The sequence below is a fragment of the Carlito syrichta genome, unplaced genomic scaffold, assembly GCF_000164805.1.
Source record: "Carlito syrichta isolate Samal-C Ts95f unplaced genomic scaffold, Tarsius_syrichta-2.0.1 Scaffold117901, whole genome shotgun sequence".
NCBI classification, from domain to species: domain Eukaryota; kingdom Metazoa; phylum Chordata; class Mammalia; order Primates; family Tarsiidae; genus Carlito; species Carlito syrichta.
In genome coordinates, this window is record NW_007061997.1 from 141,071 (window position 1) to 160,898 (window position 19,828).

Consider the following 19,828-nt stretch of genomic DNA (forward strand, 5'->3'; position numbering starts at 1 on the left):
GCAAACAAGAAGAGACTCACTGCAAGGGCGGGCCATATACAGCAGCCAAGTCCTGAACTGTGACACAACAGACACTATGGAGAGAACATTCAGGAAACCGGAGGAGAAACCAAACAATTTCAACTTCACTACTGACATTTTGTTATTTTTCCCTCCAATACTCTTTCATATGAATGCATTTCTTTTTTCTTTCTTTTTAAGAAACAGGGGGCCGGGCTCAGTGGCTCAGCCTGTAATCCCAGTGCTTTGGGAGGCCAAGGCAAGTGGATTGCCTGAGCCAGTGGGTTCGAGACCAACCTGGGCAACTTGGCAAGATCTCGTCTCTACAGTAAATCAAAAAATTAGCCGGGTGTGGTAGTGTGGGCCTGTAGTTCCGCCTACTTGGAAGGCTGAAGCAGAAGGATCACCAGAGCCCAGCAGGGCGAGGCTGGGGTGGCCAGGAGCATGCCACTGCACTCCAGTCTGGGGAACAGAGTGAAACTCCAACTCAAAAAAAGAAAAAAGAAAGAAAGAAACAGTGTATCTCACTAAGTTGCCCAGGCTGGTCTTGAACCCCCAGTTTCAAGTGATCTTCCTACCTCAAACTCCCAAGCAGCTGGGATTACAGGTGTGAGCCATAGTGCCCTGCTATCTACTCTTAAACAGAGTCTAACAGGTCTATTTGAGCATCTTCCCAAGTTAAACAGGAAAAAAAAATTGCCCTCCGATATCCCAGTAAGCTCCTCTTCTACCCCATCCCCACCTCTAGCAGCTCCATTGGCAGAGACACAGGCTGTCAGCCTCCTCTCTCTACACTCTGAACTAGAACACCAGACACACCGCAGGTGCTCCAAAACTCCTTGAATGACTGGCTCTAAATCCGGTATGTACACATGCATCCCTGCCCGCGTGGACACACACACACACATATGCATATGTGCAGTCCTTGGTGTGGCCTTCCTCAGACGCTGGCCCCTGGTATGCACCCAGGTCAGGCTCTTCTGCCATGTGCACCCACCTCGTCACCATCACGCACTGAACAACTGCCACACATAGGGCACCACGGCTCCCAGGAAGACAGAAGTCAACACCGACCAAGACCCCCATCAGGAGACTTTAGTGTGAGAACAAAGATGATAAACAAACCAATGAGCAAATGTGTAATGTCAGGTGGTCTTAAGTGGCACAAAGAAAATAAAAGAAAACACATAATCACGTGAGGGAACAGAGCCATGAGGGGACGCTGAGCAACAATCTGACGGAGATTGGGGGCAGCCATGGCCTCAGAGAGCCAAGGTGATGTGAACGTGGGATAAGACCTGACTGCTCCTCTGAGCCTGCCCTGGGACAGCGTGACACACACTGGGCCGGGGCAAGTCCAGCAGCCGCCATGGGAGGACAGGCACCTGGAGGTTGGTTTCTGGGTGTGAAAGATGATGCTGTGAAGGGTGGGTGTGGGACGCACCCATGGGGGCCACATGGCAGCACCCCAACAGAGCCCTCTCCTATGTCTCCTCCCAGTGCCATGGCCCCTGGCAATGAGCTATAGGCCTGTTTTAGATGAAGCAGGAGGCCTGTGTTCTATGTCCAGGTATTGGCCCACCTCCACCCGGCACGCAGTGTGAGCAAGTTCACCAGGCTGAGACTGGCCCATCACAAGACACAGGCCAGGATCCATGTCATGAGGCGTGGCACAGGAACACACACTATGCCACAGGACTATGACTTTGTCACAGCTGCCACCTAGGATCTGCTGTTCACAGGACAGTCTCCCTCTCCAAGAGGGCATGGCCCTGCCCGGCCAGTCCCCTTCTGCATGCACAGACCGTCCCAGGCTGGCTGTAGCACATCTGACTCCGTGCCCTTGCATTTAAGCTGACACTTCTCAAATGTCCGTGACACAGCCTGCCTCCATCCTGGCAGCTCCACTGCCACCGGCCCAAGGAGCAGCACTCATGAGGGGATACAGGGGAGGGAAAGCCCCAGGGGCCAGAACAGCAATGTGGGAGCCAGAAGCCCTGGTCAAGCACTCCTGTTGACTGGAGCCTCGCAAGGAGGAGCCGACGGAGGCCTGGGCATGTGACATTACTAACTACAGAGCATGCTGCTCACCTGCCACCTCTCCAGAAGCCCCAGTGAGGCTGGCTCCTCCCTGGGGACAGAAAAGTGGCACACCATGTCACACAAGGCCAGAAATAACTCTTTCCTGATCTCCCTCACACCAGCACCAGCCCTTCCCCTTCTTCCCTGTCTCTACAGAAACCAGCACTCTTCCAGGGGGACAGTCCTGTGGAGCCAGCCATGGCTCCCATCTGCCTCACTGCGTAGACCCAAACCCTCCTCCAGGCTCTCCATGCCACCACTGATCTGCCCGATGTGCCTCCTCCTCCCCTGGTTGCGGCCAGCCTGCCTCTCAACTGCCCCATGTGAGAGGCTCACCTTCTCTTGCACTGAGCCTACACCTGGATATCCTCCTCCCATTCAGCCTCCCCTCAACTTCCGAGTGCCTGGCTCCTCCAAGCTCCATCCCACCCTACATAATCGCCCACCCCTGCCATCCTAGGAGGTTTACCTGGGCCCTCCCACACTCGCCCAGCAGAGGCATTAGACACTCAGGTCACAGGTTCTGTTCCTCTAAACTTCCCCAGGTCCCTCCAGGCCTTGGTGTCTTTTCCTGGTCCCCTGATATCTGGAGGGTGATGTTGGGAGGACCCCAGTGCCAGGAGGCCAGGCTGCATTCTGGAGGAAGCACCAGCTATCCACAAGGCGCCCAGGCTGACGAGCTTCCTTAGGAGCCTACAGGACACTGAGATCTGATACCTCAAGCAAAAACAAACAAGGGTTTTATGAAAAACTAAGTAGAAGAAAGTACTTTCTTCTGTGATATTTTCTGCCCCAGAAATAACCACAATTCAAATCCCCCTGATGGTCCCCTCAAGAGCACACATTTGGAGTTTAACTGCTAAGCATTTTCCACCCCCTCCAAATCAAGGTGGTGGATGAAATAATTCAGAGGGCCATGAGTTTCTCCTGTAAACACAGAGTGACGGCACTGCACTATGAGTAAAAGGGACACAGTTCCCATGCCTGTCCTCAAGGTTTTCACTGCCAGGGAAAACAGAATCCAACCAACAGGAACACGTACACACACGTGTTGATGGCAAGGCGAAGACAGTCATGTGGTCAGGGCCTGCAGATTGCATCCTGTCAATCCTTCTAAGTAACCACCTACCAAGGCTACCGCCCACTCAAGGCCACCACCCACCCTAGGTTCTGGAAGAGCTGACAAGCTCCTGTGGGCAGATGAACCCAGGCAACCATGGGTCTCCTGCAGTTCCCCCAATGTCCCTGGTTGATTGAGGCTAACATTAAAAGAAGCTACCTTCCATAAAGCTGGATGGAAGGGGAATGCGCAGAGAGGGCAGAGCCACACACTCTGGCTTGTCTGTGACAAAGGATAAACCCAGAAGTGAACAAACAAGAGCTAAATGTTTAAGAAAACTGCCTAAGAGATTTTTTTGTTGTTGTTTTGAGAAAACAGGATTTACTGAGAGGGCAGAAAAGCTTCCACAGTGGGAAGGGACCCGAGGCTGTTGCCCAACCTAAGAGATTTTTTTAAATGGCACTTCAGCCTCCACAGGGCTACCACCAGTCAGCCAAGACCTTGGGGAACTCATTAAAAAGCAAAGATCATCAAAATTCGGAGAAAACTCCAAACTCCTCCATTAGCCACGACTCATAACCTCTATTTCCTACCCAATCCTCTTTCCCCAAGAACACTGAAAAACAGCTTGAAACCAAGCGCGAGTAAGGCCACAAGTCCCTGTACACAGGCAGAAACACATAGGCCTAGAGGGGCAGCCCCTATTGAGGCTGAAAGGGAGTCGAGGGCGGGCTGGGTGCACTCCAGGGCTGAGATGACTGGCTGGCACTCCAGCATTGAGGAAGTGCGACTCTGAAGCTGGGTAACTCCCATCACAGACCTCCGAGGAACAGGGTCTGACTTGGGGATGGCTGTAATCCTTGGACTTGGGTTAACAGAAAATCCTCTACCCTGTGTCATGCCTTGCCTCCTTCTCCACCCTAGCCATGACCGCCTTGGCGAGTCAAACAGAGAAGCCGCCACAGCAGGAGAGGCACCTCCCAATGCCTACCAGGGCCTTACAGGCAACTGTCTTGATCTCCCTCTTGCGCTTCAGTCAAGCCAGTGCGCACTGCAGGGGTCTCTCCACCTGCTTCCCCAGCCTCATCAGCTGGGAGGTGCTGCCTGTTCCCTCCATGCACCTTCCTGCCAAGTCCCTGCTGGTCCCCGACCCAGGGAGCACACAAGCCCTGACAACTAAAGTAATGTGAGGTTGCAGGAGTGCACCATTTGGCTTTCACTAGCGCACACCGTTCCAGGAACTGAGCTAAACGTCCAGAGCAGGATGCAGTGAAGCCAGAGCTGAAGACACAGGGCTCCAGGAAGGCAAGGAGAGGGTGACGGAGGAAGGGGAAGGGAAGGGCAGAAGGCAGAGGGGAGCTATCATTTCTAGCGACTTCACAATACCTGGTGGTGGCAGGACAGGCCCATTTTACAGATGAAAACTGAGGCTCCAGGATGAAGTCTCTTGCCAAAGATCACAAAGTAACTTTTCCATGAAAAGAAACCTGCATTAAAGCAGTGTATTTCCCACCAGACCCTGTGGGTTGCATTGCAAGGGCTGCAGACCCACGGCCTCTCCTACAGTCAGTCCATCACCAGCAGGCAGGAGCCAGGCTGGCTGACTCCATACTCACCCTGTGCTATTCCAGAAAGGGAATGAGCCACAAACTGTTCTGACATGTTGAAGGCTAATTTTGCTCAGTAGGGGGATGGGGGAGATCATGGCAGAAGGAGACAGGCCAAAGTTCTATTCCGTTTTAACTGGTGAGGGGAGAAAATTTCTGGAAAATCTTACATTCATGGTGACCCAGGCTCCACCAAAGTAAGGCATCACCGTTTGTGTTTGGGTCACAGCTCAGCACAGTCTGGAAAAGAGACCAAGAGGCCACTCACCTGCCATTCTTCCCTTGGGATGGCCCCTAAGGGGAAGTACTTAGAAATGTTCAGCAATTCAAGGACAGATGTCAGGCATTCTACAAGGAAACACGTCCACTCAGCACACAAACTAAACACCGAGCCCTCACTCCAGCACCAGTTTCAGGTGAAGACCTGCAGCAGAGACCTCTGCCCTCACCAGACAGTCCTATGACCCAGGCTGGGTCATTTATAGCCCCCTTCTCTGGCCCTGGTGATCTCACAGGCCTGGGCACACGACCCATAGGAGTCCTCTCAGAGTATACTTTCATGCCAAGCTGGGAAAAGTTCCTCTCTCTGACAGTGAGGCTAAAGTCAGCAGCCGTAGCTGGTCTGGGAGAGAAAGCTAGCCTGAGAGATGATGCCAACGTGGAGAGAGCAACCAACAGCATCCTTTATAAGCACGCTTTCAATGAGAGTCAGCACTGATAGTGTTTGTGTCATGCATACAAACCATCTCTTGCAGCCATGTCCCTTCCTTCTTAGGTTTGGCTGGCAGAACCTGAAAAACCATCTCTAGTGTCTACGCTAATTCAAATTCACTAATAACCAAGACTTCTGGCCTGCCATGGCTCCCACTGGCATCACTAGTCACATCACTAGGCAGCCACATGGCGTGGCCAGAGACAGTGTGAACAGTACTGCTCACCCGAGAGCAGGCGCTGAGTGCTCAGCAAGCAGGCGTGGGGACCATGCAGCACAGGACTCAGAGTCCAGAAGCTCCTGCAGCTGGGAGGGAAGTGAAAAGAAAACATGTAATTGGGAAAAGACACAAGCAGCATGAGGACTCTGACTCCCACACAGCTGGGCTCCTGCTGGCCTCCAATCCAGGTGTGCGCCCTATTCAACATGTCCTGCTGTCCTTCTGGACTCTGACTCAGGGAAGAGCAGAGGGCTGGGGAGGCTATCTCTCTCCAATGTGCCCTAATGACCTCCCCTCACCTAAAGAAGGGAGCCCCACCCAGAATGAGTCCCGTGTGAGTTCTGCTGCTCACTCAGGGACTTGGAGCTGTGCTAAGAGGTTCAGGCTGCGTCTAGGCTGCCCTGCTGCACACGGCTTGCTGTGGGTGGCATCCTCCTCCTGACCCTAGACAGAGCAGCACAGATCACAGAAGAGCAGACCAGCAGGATCGGAGGAGCTGCTGGGATGTCCTGTCCTTTCCTAGGCAAAGGTGGCATCCGGCCAGCAGGCTCCCCAAGAGCCCTCAGATCCTTACAAGGAAGTCTCTACTCTGCTCCATTTACACCACTCAAACTGGTTTGTTATTTGTCACCAAGAATTCTCACTAAGACAAGGCTCAGCTCCCAGCACCTCTGGGAAGCCTTCCTGACCACTGTTACCTACAAGAATCCTTCTGCAACCCTGGAGGTCTTCTGGTGTTTTTTTGTTTTGTTTTGTTTTTTTTAAATAGAGACAGGATCTCACTCTGTGACCCAGGCTGGAGTACAGTGGCACAATCACAGCTCACTGCAACCTTGACTTCCTTATCTCAGGCGATTCTCTGCCTCAACTTCCCAAGTAGCTGGGACTACAGGCATGCGCCAATTTTTTTGTTTTTTTGTAGAGATGGGGTTCCGCTATGGTTCCCAGTTTGGTCTCCAGCGATCCTCCCACCTGGGCCTCCCAAAGCACTGGGATTACAGGCATGAGCCACCAAGTTCAGTCCTTGTCTTTTTATGTCTACCACTTATCCTATTAGTATATATGTCATCTTCTTTCAGTAACATTTTTTTTCCTGAAAAAATCCAAATATTCAGAAAAGTAAAGACAGTAACCATGTACCCATCACCCAGCTTCTACAATGATCCACCTGTGCCAACTTCTTTCCGTCTCAAGTCCAGCTGCTTCTCCCAGGGCAGGAGGGGGTAGAATGCCTTCTCAGCCTTCCTGTGTGAATGAATGCCCATGAATTCGACATCCTGATTCTCCCACAGGTACTCAGTGCTCCGCAAGAAGCAGGGCTCTGCTGCTTCTCTGGGGCCCAGCACCACGTGTGCAGCAGGCCTATAGGCACCACAGCCTAACTCAAGTGCACGAAATTTGGTCTGAGCTCCACCTGGTCCTGGGCAGGTCCAGGGACAAGCAGGAGTGAGATCACCCCTAGAGGAACGAGAAATTGAGGCTCAGAAGTAATGAGCAGCTCTACCCAGGTGTCAGGGGGCCAGCAGCCAAGCGGAACAGAGCCTTCCACAGGGTTCTGTCGGCCGCCAGGTATGAACAGGAGAGGACACAATGGCTCTGAGGTCACTTGGCACCTGCCGCTAGTACCTCAGGGCAGGACCCTCTCCCCACACACCTCTCGGGACAACCACCCTCACTCTGACAGGAAACTCTGGAATGTGTGGTTTCCAAATGGAAGAATCAATCCCACCCTGTTGGCATCTCATTAATCTGTTCCCCTCAAGCCTCGTGCTGTTCCCACCATGGAGCCAAGATGCACCACTGGGCTCCACCACCACCCTGAGAGGGGTCCCATATCATCTTGAGTGGTGGCTCACAAACCCACCCCGAGGTTCGTCCTTACTTTTATCGAGACAGGGTCTAGCTCTGTTGTCAAGATTGGATCATAGCTCACAGCAGCCTCAAACTCCTGGGCTCAAGAAGTCAAGGCTCTATCTCAGCCTCCTGAGTTGCTGGGACCACAGGCGCATACCACCGTGCCCAGCTAATGTTTGTATTTTTCGTAGATACAAGGGCTCACTATGTGACCCAGGCTAGTCTCAAACTCCTGGCCTCAAGTGATCCTCCTACCTCAGCCTCCCAAAGTGCTGGGATTACAGGCGTGAGCCCCTGTGCCCAGCCCCCACCCTGAGTTTAACCACCACATGCCCAGACTTTCAAATCAAATCTGTTACCCAGGTCAGAATCCTCTTCAGGAAGTTACCTGCAATTAAGGAGAGTGATAGCCCTATCAGTCTGGACAGCCCTGGGTTTCAATGAGAAATGAGGCTGTGTGACCTGCAAAGGAGCAGGGCCACAGGTACAGCCTTGGGTATCTCCATGGGCCTCAGGCCCCGCCCACACCAACCCCTAGGCAGGGCTGTGGCAGGTCTTCCTGCTACTCCCTCCCCATCTTCCTGCCAGGTCCTGCCCTCTGCTCTCCAGAGACTACCTGGAATAAACCCTGACATCTCCCTCCCCTGTGTCCCCTGGGCCCTTACTGCTACTAGCCTAACTCAGACCACACTCTCTCATGGACCACGGCCACAGCCTCCCAACTGAGCCTCCCTTTGCACCTCACCTGGCCACAGCAGCCGGGATCCTCTTCCACCAAGGGCAGCTCAGCCCACCTTCCTGTACAGGAGTACTTGGCTGCAAGCTGCTGCTGGGACCCGTAGGATGCTCTGAGACTCCCAGTTCTCACCAGGCCCAGTACCTAAACATGCTACCAAGAGCCCCACTTCCACACAATCCTCCACCCTGGGCAGTGAAGACATCCTCAGTACGCTTCCAGCAGAGTGGCCCCTCAGGTAAAGCTCTCTGGCTCCGAGCAGAGTCACCCAGGGGCCATGTGTCCCCTCAATGCCTAGGCTGGCTCTCTCAGTTCACTGCTAGTCCCAGCCTCTAACTCAACACTGGGCATAAAGACAGGCAGGTTACACATGGCTTCATTTGCTAGAAGGAAAAGAAAGACGAGTTGAGGCATTATTTAAAACTGTTCTGAGCACGTGCTGACCTTCAGAGCCAGTGACTCCAAGGCAGAAAGTATCTCTAGGCTAAGTCATATGAGCCCTAATCATGCAATGCTTCTTTTAGGTCTTGATCAAAAGAAGGCCTTGATAATTAGAGTAGGCCAGGGAGAGCAGGGGCCCAGGGAGAAGGCGGGCTGGCGGGGCAGACCCTGCTAGAAACAGTGTAAGGGGAATGCATCCTGGCTCTCCACCCAACTCTACAGTTCTCAGCAGAACTGCCCACTGGGTTCAGCTTCCTGTGAATGGGCCATGACCTCAGAGTAAGCAGGAAGACAGGACTCTGGTAGCCAATTACTTTCAGGAGTCCAGGAATAGGGAAAAATTCCCTCCCTGCTATGTCCTCCATCATGTTATCCTCAAGAACCAAAGACTGCCCCATTTGAGGTGAGTTCGGTGCTTAAATTTCAAAGTCCCCTCTGTCGAGGGTTTCTTCTTCCCCATAATACCATCATCATGAAGGTTCTTTGTGAAGGACCAGAGTAAATGTGCTCAGCTATGAGAGCAATGCGGCTGTCTCTTTCCCAAGGAACAATTGAAATTTGCCAGGACAGCACAAAAGCAGCCACAGTAGCAATTAATCAGGGCTGTGTCCAACAAAACTTCATGTATGGACACTGAAACAGGAAGTTTGATCACTGTCACGTCGCCATTTTGAAACCATCCTTAGCGTGCAGACCACACAACAGGCAGTAGGTCAAACATCCCGGGCTAGGTTCCCACCTACCTTCCTTGCTCTACAGTAGTTTTGGTCCTGTGTCAGGTGTTGTCTTCTGGCCCAATGCTTAATGGAATCGTAAGTGGGAAAACATGTGCTAATCCGCCTGCTCCCTCCATGCCTCCTCCTGGCTAGTAGAGATGCCCTCTGTCCTAAATCCCCTGCTCCCTCCTCGTCTCTTCTCTTCTAGGGACAGAGCCCCTTCCACTTGGGACACGTGCCTCACCAGCATCAAGTGTTCCCACTGGCATGCCCAGCAAGAGGCTCCCCCCGTCTACAGGGGATGCACACAACCCAGGTATCTGCCAGGCCCCACAAGTGGTCAGGCACTGCTAGCCAAGCCTTTGCCAGGCAGCGCTTCAACACTGATCTGGCTGCCAGGTGGGGGGGCTTCCTTGGGGATGGGGGCACTAAGGACCAGGTGTATCTGGGCTAGTGAGGGAGAGAGGCTGACTGAAAAGGAGGCCCAGGAAGGAGGAGCACAGCCAGGTGGCCAGAGCCCTGAGGCTGCCGTTTCTACCGCATTCACCTCAGCCTTCGGTCCACCCACATCCACCTCGGCCTCCAGTTCCTGTTGACCCAAGCCAGCATATTCCAGCATTTAAGGAATCTGGAATTGGGTTTCTGCCACACTCAAGAATTCTAACTACACATCCATGGCACCAAGTTCTGCTTTGAACTGGTGGGGTGGGACTCATGCCAAAACACGGGCGCTGCTCTGCTCCACCACGAACTGAGTCTCAGCAGAGCTGGCTCCCTCCTGGACTCAAAGCTCCCGGAGGACACACTCTGATGGGCCCTCTGACACCCACCAGTGACTCACCATCCCTGCACCTGGCAAATACTCTAAAAACATTTTACAGACCCACAGCACTTGACTCTGATGGGGACGAATGAGGAGGGGGTGGTGCACAAGAAGACAGACACGTACTTGGCCATGGCTATTCAGATGTCACCCAGTCTTCAGGGAAGTGTGCATCCCCAGAGGGGCAATCGCCCACAGACCAGACACCAAGCTAGGGGCCATACAGACTGCTCCTCCCCTGAGCACCGAAACAAAGCACACCACCTTGTGCAGCCCAGGGCAGTGATGGGCTGTCTCTCAGGTGAAGCCACAGGACCGGAGTGTCAGGACAGCATCCTGCCCAAGGAGGCCTGCTCCGTGATGGCCGAGTTTGCCACTTCAGGAACGAGGGGAAGGTTTGCCAGCCTCTCAAGACCCCCCACAGAGCCATGTATCCCTAAAAGGAGCAACTGATCCACTGACGTGCCCCCTTGTCCTCTGGAAGATCCCCCAAGGGCTTACACTTAAAAGACCCAGGCGTGATGCTGAGGAGGAGCAAGGCATCACCAGGGCAGCTCAGGCCATCAGTCACTTTTGTATGTCAGCTTTCACGGTACACCTAGAAACCCCTTTCAACTAAGAATTTAAAACCTCAAGTGTCACCTCTGCAGGCTGAACTGGGTAAGGGTATGCAAGCCTGCCCCTGACACTCAGTGGGAGAGGACGGTGGTCCTGATACCTGTATGACTGCTGCAGGAACAGAAGTTTCAGACACTGATTCTGGACCCCTCTGGGAGATGCCTAGCACCAAGGACACTGTGGAAGCGGTGGACAGGCAGCTACTCTTCCATGCAGGACCAGCTTCCCAACCAGAGCACCCTCAGTTCTGGCCCTGTCAGGGTAAGCTCAGCTTTTCAGAGATCCTTTCAACTTCCCCATTATCATTTTCATGACATGCTTTGAGAAGCTGAACTAACATCAGGCTGGTTTCTGTTGCTGGTAACCATAAAACACTTGACTAGTTCATCTGCTAGGCAATTGCTGATATTTACCAAGTGCCTACTATGTGTCAAGCACATTCTAGGTGCTATATGTGCACTGTCTTGATTAATCCTCCAGCCCTCGGTGATGGCTGTTTTCTCTATTTCCTGAGATTTGGAAAAGTTAAGTAACCCACCCAAAGTTACATAGTAAGTACCACAGTCAGGACATGAATGCTGAATTGTCATTGTTATACAGTAAAAAAAAAAAAAAAAAAGGGGCTACAATACTTTGTATCTCCTCCTAATTAGAAATGAGTCTTCACTTGAATCTTGCCTTGACCAAGTGACTTGCTCTGGCCCATAGGACACAAGCAACCCTGACATAAGCAGAGGCTTACAAGGCGTAAGTGCCAAGGTCCCCCTTCTCTTGCTACTGGAAGTCCTGAGACCAACATGGGGAGAGCCAGGCAGTAGCCTCTCAGAGGTCAGGCAATCACAGGCAGAGAGAGGCCCTGCCCACCCACAGAAAAAGCAGAATTGTTCAACTACTAAGTTTTGAGGTAGTTTGTTATATAGCAAAAGGTATATGAAATAATAACTGAACTGTCTCTAGCAAATAATTATTAACAAATAAAAATTTAAGGCAGAGAAAAAGTCTCTTTACTCTTGCCCGTTTTTCAAAGACAGAATGAGAAGAACCAGAGCTTACATTTCATCAGAAAAGGCTGTGCTTAGGCCAGGTAGAATGGCAGCAAGGAAGACTGGAGCCGGAGCCAGGGAGACCGACGCTCTGATTCACCCTAGCGCAGGCTCCCAGGAGCCACCCACTCTCGACACCTCCTGCTCAGAAGTCAAGCCAAGTAGAGCGCCACTCCTCAGCCTCGTCTGGGGCTCTGGGGAGACTCCACACAGCAAGGCTAGAGGCTGAACCCCGGCCGGGCCAGCCCACACAGGTGCTGCTAATGGGGCAGAGTTCTGCTAGTGACTTCCCTTTCTTGGTGGTGCACATGCTGAACCCTCCACCAAGGACATCTGTCCAAGATCCATCCAGCCCATACAGTGGCTCTGCATGCCAGAGAGGAACAACTGATATCAGAAAGGAAAGCCCTGAGGAGTGGGGGGCAGCGCAGGCAGAAGGAGAAGCAAGCGAGTCCTTCCAGGAATGCGCAAGACCTCCCCCTACACAGAAAGAAAAAAATGAAGTCAAAACTCTTCACTGAAAGACACAGGGCAAAGTCCACAGCAGATGTGGCCGAAAGACACAGGACCAGAACAACTTGGCCTAGTTTCACTGTAGACTCATTGTGGGTGCTCGCACGAGTCAATCCATTTTCTCGTCCATATAACAAACCTTTAAGGGGAGGCATTTTCTGCCATCATGTTAGGGACTGAGGACACAAAGGTGAATAAAACACGATTTGAAGAAACCCACAGGTTGGTGGGGCGAAACACACATGAACTTCCTGTTGTATAGCTGGAGAACCCAAAGCTCAGGCTTTAATCTCTTGGGTCTTAGTTTCCTTAGAAGCTGCAAAGGAATACAGAAGGCAGTCACATTCGTGCAGGCCTTCAACGTGAAAGCACTGCCAGCAACTTCCATATGGACCATCACTTTCCTCACAGCAGCCTCAGAGCAGGGATAAGGACTCATCTGATAGAGGATGAGGCACTGTCACTCCACCAGACCCTCCTGCCACGCTGACCTCATGGGCCCTCCAAGGGCTGAAGGAGACTGCACATGCCAATCACAACCTAGAACATGGCTCGTGCTTAAGCAAGGTTCATTCTTCCTTTTAGCTACTTCTATTTCCCAGAAACCAGTACACTAAAATAGTCTAACATGGAACTCAGAGGTCTTAAAAAGTCACAGATTAAGAGCTATAAACTGCTGAAAAGCTGCTGCTCCCCTCAAGCCAGGGATCCCTAACCCCTGGTCCACACAGTGCAAGGTGAGCAGCAGGCGAGTGGAGTTCCACCTGCTGTCAGATCAGCAGTAGCATTAGATTCTCATAGGAGTGCAAACCCCACTGTGAACTGTGCATGAGAGGGATCTAGGTTGCACAACCCTTATAAGAATCTATTGCCTGATGATTCCCCCATCTCTGGTCTGTAGAAAAACTGTCTTCCACAAAACCAGTCCCTGATGCTAAAAAGGTCAGGGAACGCTGCCTCAAACCATACCACTACCTCATATGATATTTGCTCGTCAGTGCAATGAGGACAAAATGGCATCCAGTGCAATTAGAAAGCAGGGGGCTTCCTCTAGTAGCATTGTAAGGGCATAATTTCATGCATTTTGAAAAATGTATACAACTGTAGAACCACCACCACAACTGAGACTTAATATTTTATTTTGGAGTTGGCATCTCTGCACGGTGCAATGGTGCAATCACGGCTCATGGCTCACCACAGTCTCAACTTCCTGGGCTCAGACAATCCTCCCACCTCAGCCTCCAGAGTAGCCGAGACTACTCTGCACCACCACACTCTGCTAATTTTTTACTTTTTGTAGAGACAAGGTCTCACTAGGTTGCGCAGGCTGGTCTCCAATTCCTGGGATCCCGAGAACCTCCCGTCTTGGTCTCCCAAAGTGTTGAGATTACAGGCATGAGCCACCACACCCAGCCAAGATTTAATATGACTATCACTCCAAAAGAAGTTCCCTTGTACTGCTTTAAAGATCAGCAGCAGCCGGGCTCGGTGGCTCAGCCTGTATTCCCATGCCTTTGGGAGGCTGAGGTGAGTGGATTGCCTGAGACTGCGGGTTCGAGACCTGCCTGGGCAGCGAGACCTCATCTCTACAATAAATCAAAAAATCAGCCGGGCATGGTAGTGCATGCCTGTAATTCCGGCTACTTGGAAGGCTGAGGCAGAAGGATCACCGGAGCCCAGCAGGTAGAGGCTGCGGTGGCCAGGAGCGGCCACTGCACTCTAGTCTGGGCAACAGAGTGAGACTCCAACTCAAAAAAAAAAGATCAGCAGCCACCAATCTACTTTATGTTATTGCGGATTAATTTTGTCTGTTCTAAACTTTCATATAAATGGGATTTTTTTTTTTTGAGCTGGAGTCTCACTCCATCACCCAGGCTGGAGTGCAGTGGCACATTCATGGTCACTCCAGCATTGACCTGCTGGGCTCCAGCAATCCTTCCGCCTCAGCCTTCCAAGTAGTCGGAACTATAGACATGCACTATCATGCCTGGGTAATTTTTTATTTATTGTAGAGATGAGTTCTCACCAAGTTCCCTTGGCTGGTCTTGAACCTGTGGGCTCAGGCAACCCACTCGCTTTGGCCTCCCAAAGTGCTGGGATTATAGGCTGAGCCACCAAACCCGGCCAAGGGATCTTACAGTATGGACTCTTATATAGGTTTATTTCACTCCGCTTTTTCTTTCTTTTTTTAAAATTTTTTTTTAATTTATTTATTTTTTTTTTTAGTTGGAGTCTCACTCTGTCGTCCAGACTGGAGTGCAGTGGCCGCTTCCGGCCACCGCAGCCTCGCCTGCTGGGCTCCAGCGATCCTTCCGCCTCAGCCTTCTGAGTAGCCAGAATTACAGGCATGCGCTACCACGCCCGGCTGATTTTTTGATTTATTGTAGAGATGAGGTCTCGCTGCCCAGGCGGGTCTCGAACCCGCAGTCTCAGGCAATCCACTCACCTCAGCCTCCCAAAGGCGCGGGATTACAAGCTGAGCCACCGAGCCCGGCCTTTTTTTTTTTTTTTTTTTTTTTAAGAGATGGAGTCTTGCTCTCTTGTCCAGGCTGCAATGCAGTGGTGTGATCATAGCTCACTGCAGCCTCAAACTCCTGTGAACACACAATCCTCCTGCCTTGGCCTCCCAAGTAGCTGGGACCACAGGCACAGCATCGTCATTTTGGGATTCATTCAGCTTTTGGGATTCATCCAGCTTGTTACATGTATCAGTGGTTTCTTCTTTTTATTGCTAAGTAGTATCCCATTGTATGGATTTACCACAATCTGTTCATTCATTCTATTTTTAATGGATATTTGGGATGTTTCTAGTTTTTGGCTATTACAAATAAAACTATGAACACTCATGTACAATCTCTGAATTAACACAGCCTTTCATTTATTTAGTGTAAATCCGAGGAGTGAAATGGCTAAATGTATATTAGGTATATGCTTAACATTTTCTGAAACTGTGGAATTGTTTTCCAACATGATTTTACATTTCCACCAGCAGTGTAAAGTATCTTCAGTAAAGTACTTTAGTAAAGTGTCTGTTCAAATGTTTTACCTATTTTTATTGGGCTATTTATTGTTTTATTATTAGATTTTAAGAGGTCTTTACATAGTGTAGATAAAGTCCTTCATCAGATATATACTTTGCCAATATTATCTCTTAGTCTGTGGCTTGCATTTTCATTTTATCAGTATCTTGGGAAATCAAATATTTAAATTTAGGATGAAGTTCCATTTACTCGAAATTTTTTTTCCTCTGTAGTTCATGCCTTTTGTGTTTAATTTTAAAACTTTTTGCCAAAACATAGGTCACCAAAATAGTATCCTATGTTTCCTCCAGAAGTTTTATAGCTTTAGCTCTTAGAGTTAGATGCACGATCTACAAAGAGAAAACTTCTGAATACAGTGTAAGGTAACAGTCAAGGTTCTAACTGCATAATCAATGTTTGTATACCTAACCCTGAATTGTACCCCACATCTTTGTAATAAAAACAAAACAAAATAAAACAAAAAAACAGTCAAGGTTCATTTGTGTGCATATGACAGCCAACTGCTCTAGCACCATTTGGTAAAAAGATTATCCTTCCCCTACTGAGCCACCGTGAAAACCATGTCAAAACCAACTACACCTGCATGTGTCTGCCTCTGGACTCTCCATTTCACCCTGCTGGCCTATTATGTTTCTCTTTGTGCCAATACAACACTCTTACTATAGCTTTCAAATAAATCTAGAAATCAGGTGGTCTAAGTCCCCCAACTTTTTCCTTTCTCAAAGTTGTTATGGCTATTCTGGGTCCTTTCAATTTCCACGTAAATTGTAGACACGATTTGTTAATTTGACATAAAAGGCTGCTGGGATTTTCAATAAGATGGCTTTAAATATAGAGATAAATTAAAGCAAAGTTGACATCTTAACAATGAGTCTTTTGATCATTAACATATTTACTTAGGTCTTCTTTAAATTATCTCAGCAATGCTTTGTAGTTTTTGATATTAAGCTCTTAGGTATCTTTTGTCAAGTTTATCCCTAAGTATTTCATTTTTTTAATGTATATTATGGTAAACTGCATTTTTCCCCACTTCAATTTCAAGTTGTTGAGCCCAGGAAGTTGAGGCTGCAGTGAGCTATGATCATGCCACTGCACACTAACCTGGGCAACAGAGCAAGACCCTGTCTCAAGAAAAATAAAGTCCTTTTCTGCTAACTCCCTCATCTCTTCACTGCTGGACCTCTTCCTATTACCTGAGTTTTCTTTTGGTAAGGATTGCATGTTCCTGCCTCTGCGTGTCTAACAACCTGAATATTAGATGGAGGGCACTGAACGTGAGCATTTGGATTTGTCTTCAAGTGTTAAACTTGGTCTGGCATGCTAGTGAGGAATCTGCAGACTAGCCTGATCCTTCAGAGCTCTGTGTTTAGATTTTATTGACAAGTTTTAAAAACTTCTCCCTAAAGTTGGTCTAGTCCTACTAGTAACTAAGGTGACTCCTCGGAGGTCTCTGTTGAGCTTCCCCAGGTGTTTATGCCTTTCCATTCTGAACAGACTCAATGGGATGAACAAAGCATCTCCAGGCTGGGAGCCAGGGCACCATGGGGTCACCATCTATCTATCCCTCACAGGTCACAGTCCTGCCCTAGCTGTTGTTCAGAGTCTCACAAGCTGCCTCCAGTTTTATAGCTAGGTATGGTGAGAGGGCAAGTCTGACACCAGTAACTCTGAAGCATTTCAGACTCAGAACTCTGGTTTTCCTTTTTAAACAACAGGTTTTTTGTTTATTTGAGTTGGGTATCTGTTGCTCAGGCAGGAGTGCAGTGGCGTGATCAAAGTTCACCAAAGCCTCAACCTCCTGGGCTAAGGTGATCCTTAGACCTCAGCCTCCCAAGTAGCTGGGACTACTGGCACATGCCACCATGCCTGGCTAAATTTTTTATTTTTTTTTAGTAGCCAGGTCTCATTATGTTACCCAGGCTGGTCTCAAACTCCTAAGTTCAAGTGATCCTCCCGCCTCTGCCTCCCAAAGTGCTGGGAGTACAGGTATGAGTTGCCATGCCCAGCTTAAACATTGGTTCTCTTTTGAGTTTCTTCTGTTTCTGTCAGATAACCTTTAGTCCCCAACAATGCATGTGATGGCCAAGGTTGAAATTAACAGATACTCAAAATAGAGCCATATGCACAAACTGCAAGTTGGCCATGCAAATTCTACCTGCAAGGCTGCCTTGGACAGAAACCTTTCAATACTTTGAAAAATTTTCCCAGGAATGAGAGGGAACCTTTATACAACATCCCTCCCTATGCTTTACTTTCTTCATCTTTTCTCCCCAGAAGACCCTTGGGGGAGGAGCTGCCATTACTCTTTCTAGACAGCCCACAGCTGTTTGCTCTATCCCCACTACAGTGGTTCTCAAAGTGTGGCGACAGATGATAGTCTCAGAGCCAGAGCTGACTTAAAACCCAGGTCTCACATCTCCAACATGCACGGACCTTGAAGACATGAGGCTGAATGAAATAAGCCAGTCACAAAAGTCAGGTACTGTAGGAAGCCACGTAGATAGTTCCCTAGAGTAGGCAAATTCACACAGACAGAAAGCAGAATGGTGGCTTCCGTGGCTGAGAAAGGGGGAACACAGAGTTGCTGAATGGATCCAGAGTTTCAGTTCTGTAAGATGGAAAAGTTCTGGAGATGAATGGTGGTGATGGCTGCAAAAGAGTGTGAATGTGCTTATACCACTGAACAGTGGGGGAAACGGTACATTTCTATGTATGTACGGTTACAATTTTTAAAAGCCTGTAATTTTTTTAAAAGTGTCAATTTAAAAATGTTCAGATTCCTCACCCCAGGTCTACTAAATCAGAACTGCGCTCTACCATTTGGTATATACTATTCCAACTAAATGAGCTCTAATGGAAGACCTAAAAGAGCAGTATGTGGGAGAAGCTGAACTAACAAAAAGAGATTCAGAAATGGAGCCATGAGTCACCTTGTTGAAGTGGACGTACCTCAGCTCAGCTCACTCACAGGTAGAACTGATCACCTGAGCTATGCAAGCTGGCTGGTCAGTTCCACTGTCCCGCCTAGTCTGCTGGCTCCTCCTCGCCCTGTGACTGTGAGCAGTGCTACAGCTGAAGGAATGTAGTCAATGGCACTATACTGTCCAAGGCTCTTTCCTCTGGCTTCTTCACTTTTTTTAAAATCAACTTTACTGAGGTATAGTTTACATACTATAAAAGCAGCCACCTCAGTGAACAGTCTGACTTTCAATAAATGCATATTCCCATGTGTACATCGCCATTATCAAGAGGGCACAATTCCATCACCCTAAAAAGCTCCCTCATGCCCCTTTGAAGCTAATCTCTCCCTAGACCTCAGGCAACCACTGATCTACTTCTGTCCTCATGGTTTTGTGGCTGTCTTCTCTACAATTCCCTATTTATAGCTGGAATTGTTTAGTGTCTGGCTTCTTATACCCAGCATGCTGTTGAGATTCATCCAAGTCATATGTATCAGTAGCCTGTTCATTTTTGTTGTTGAGCAGTGTTCTACTGTACAAATATCCTACAATTTGTTCATCCTTTTGCCTGCTGAAGGACATTTCAGTTGCTGCTACCAGAAATAGCTGCTTTCTATTTGTGTACAAGTCTGAGTATATTTCATTTATCTTGTATAAATACCCAACAGTAGTATGACCCTATGATAGATGTTATGTGTACCTTTACTAAAAGAAACCAGAGGGAGATTTTTTTGTTATTATTATTTTTTGAGTTGGAGTCTCACTCTGTCATCTAGGCTGGAGTGCAGTGGCACACTCATGGCCACCCCAGCGTTGATCTGCTGGACTCCAGCAATCCTTCCACCTCAGCCTTCCAAGTAGCTGGAACTATAGGTGCACACTATCACAGCCCACTAATTTTTTGTTTATTGTAGAGACAAGGTCCTAGCCGGGCTCAGTGGCTCAGCCTGTAATCCCGCGCTTTGGGAGGCCGAGGTGAGTGGATTGCCTGAGCTCGCAGGTTCAAGTGGATTGCCGGAGCCCAGCAGGTTGAGGCTGCGGTGGCCAGGAGCAGTCACTGCACTCCAGTCTGGGTGACAGAGTGAGACTCCAACTTAAAAAAAAAAAATTCATAAGCAGCTGGTCAGTGATGGCTTTAGACTGATGTATAACCTAGTCTCACAGACAGTGACAGTGACACTAGGGGTTAGGCAGCTAAACTCTGGTTGAGTCTCTTAGCCTGGGCTTCCAGGGTGACTATGTCCATTACAGCTTCAGGTAACAGGTGAACCAAGACCAAAAAGAGGATGAGGAGACTTGCTGCCCCAGCCATCAAACTAAACAAAGACTTATAATAAAGATTTTATGGCCAGGCACAGTGGCTCATGCCTATAATCCCAGCACTTTGGGAGGCCGAGGAGAG

General features: G+C 49.4%; 1 protein-coding gene across 1 annotated transcript in view; it reads right to left on the reverse strand.

Annotated features, from left to right (window-relative positions):
• The window catches only part of MAP2K1 (mitogen-activated protein kinase kinase 1), a 36,553-nt gene that overhangs the window by 8,790 nt on the left and 7,935 nt on the right, over window positions 1–19,828 (reverse strand). The window lies entirely within an intron of this gene.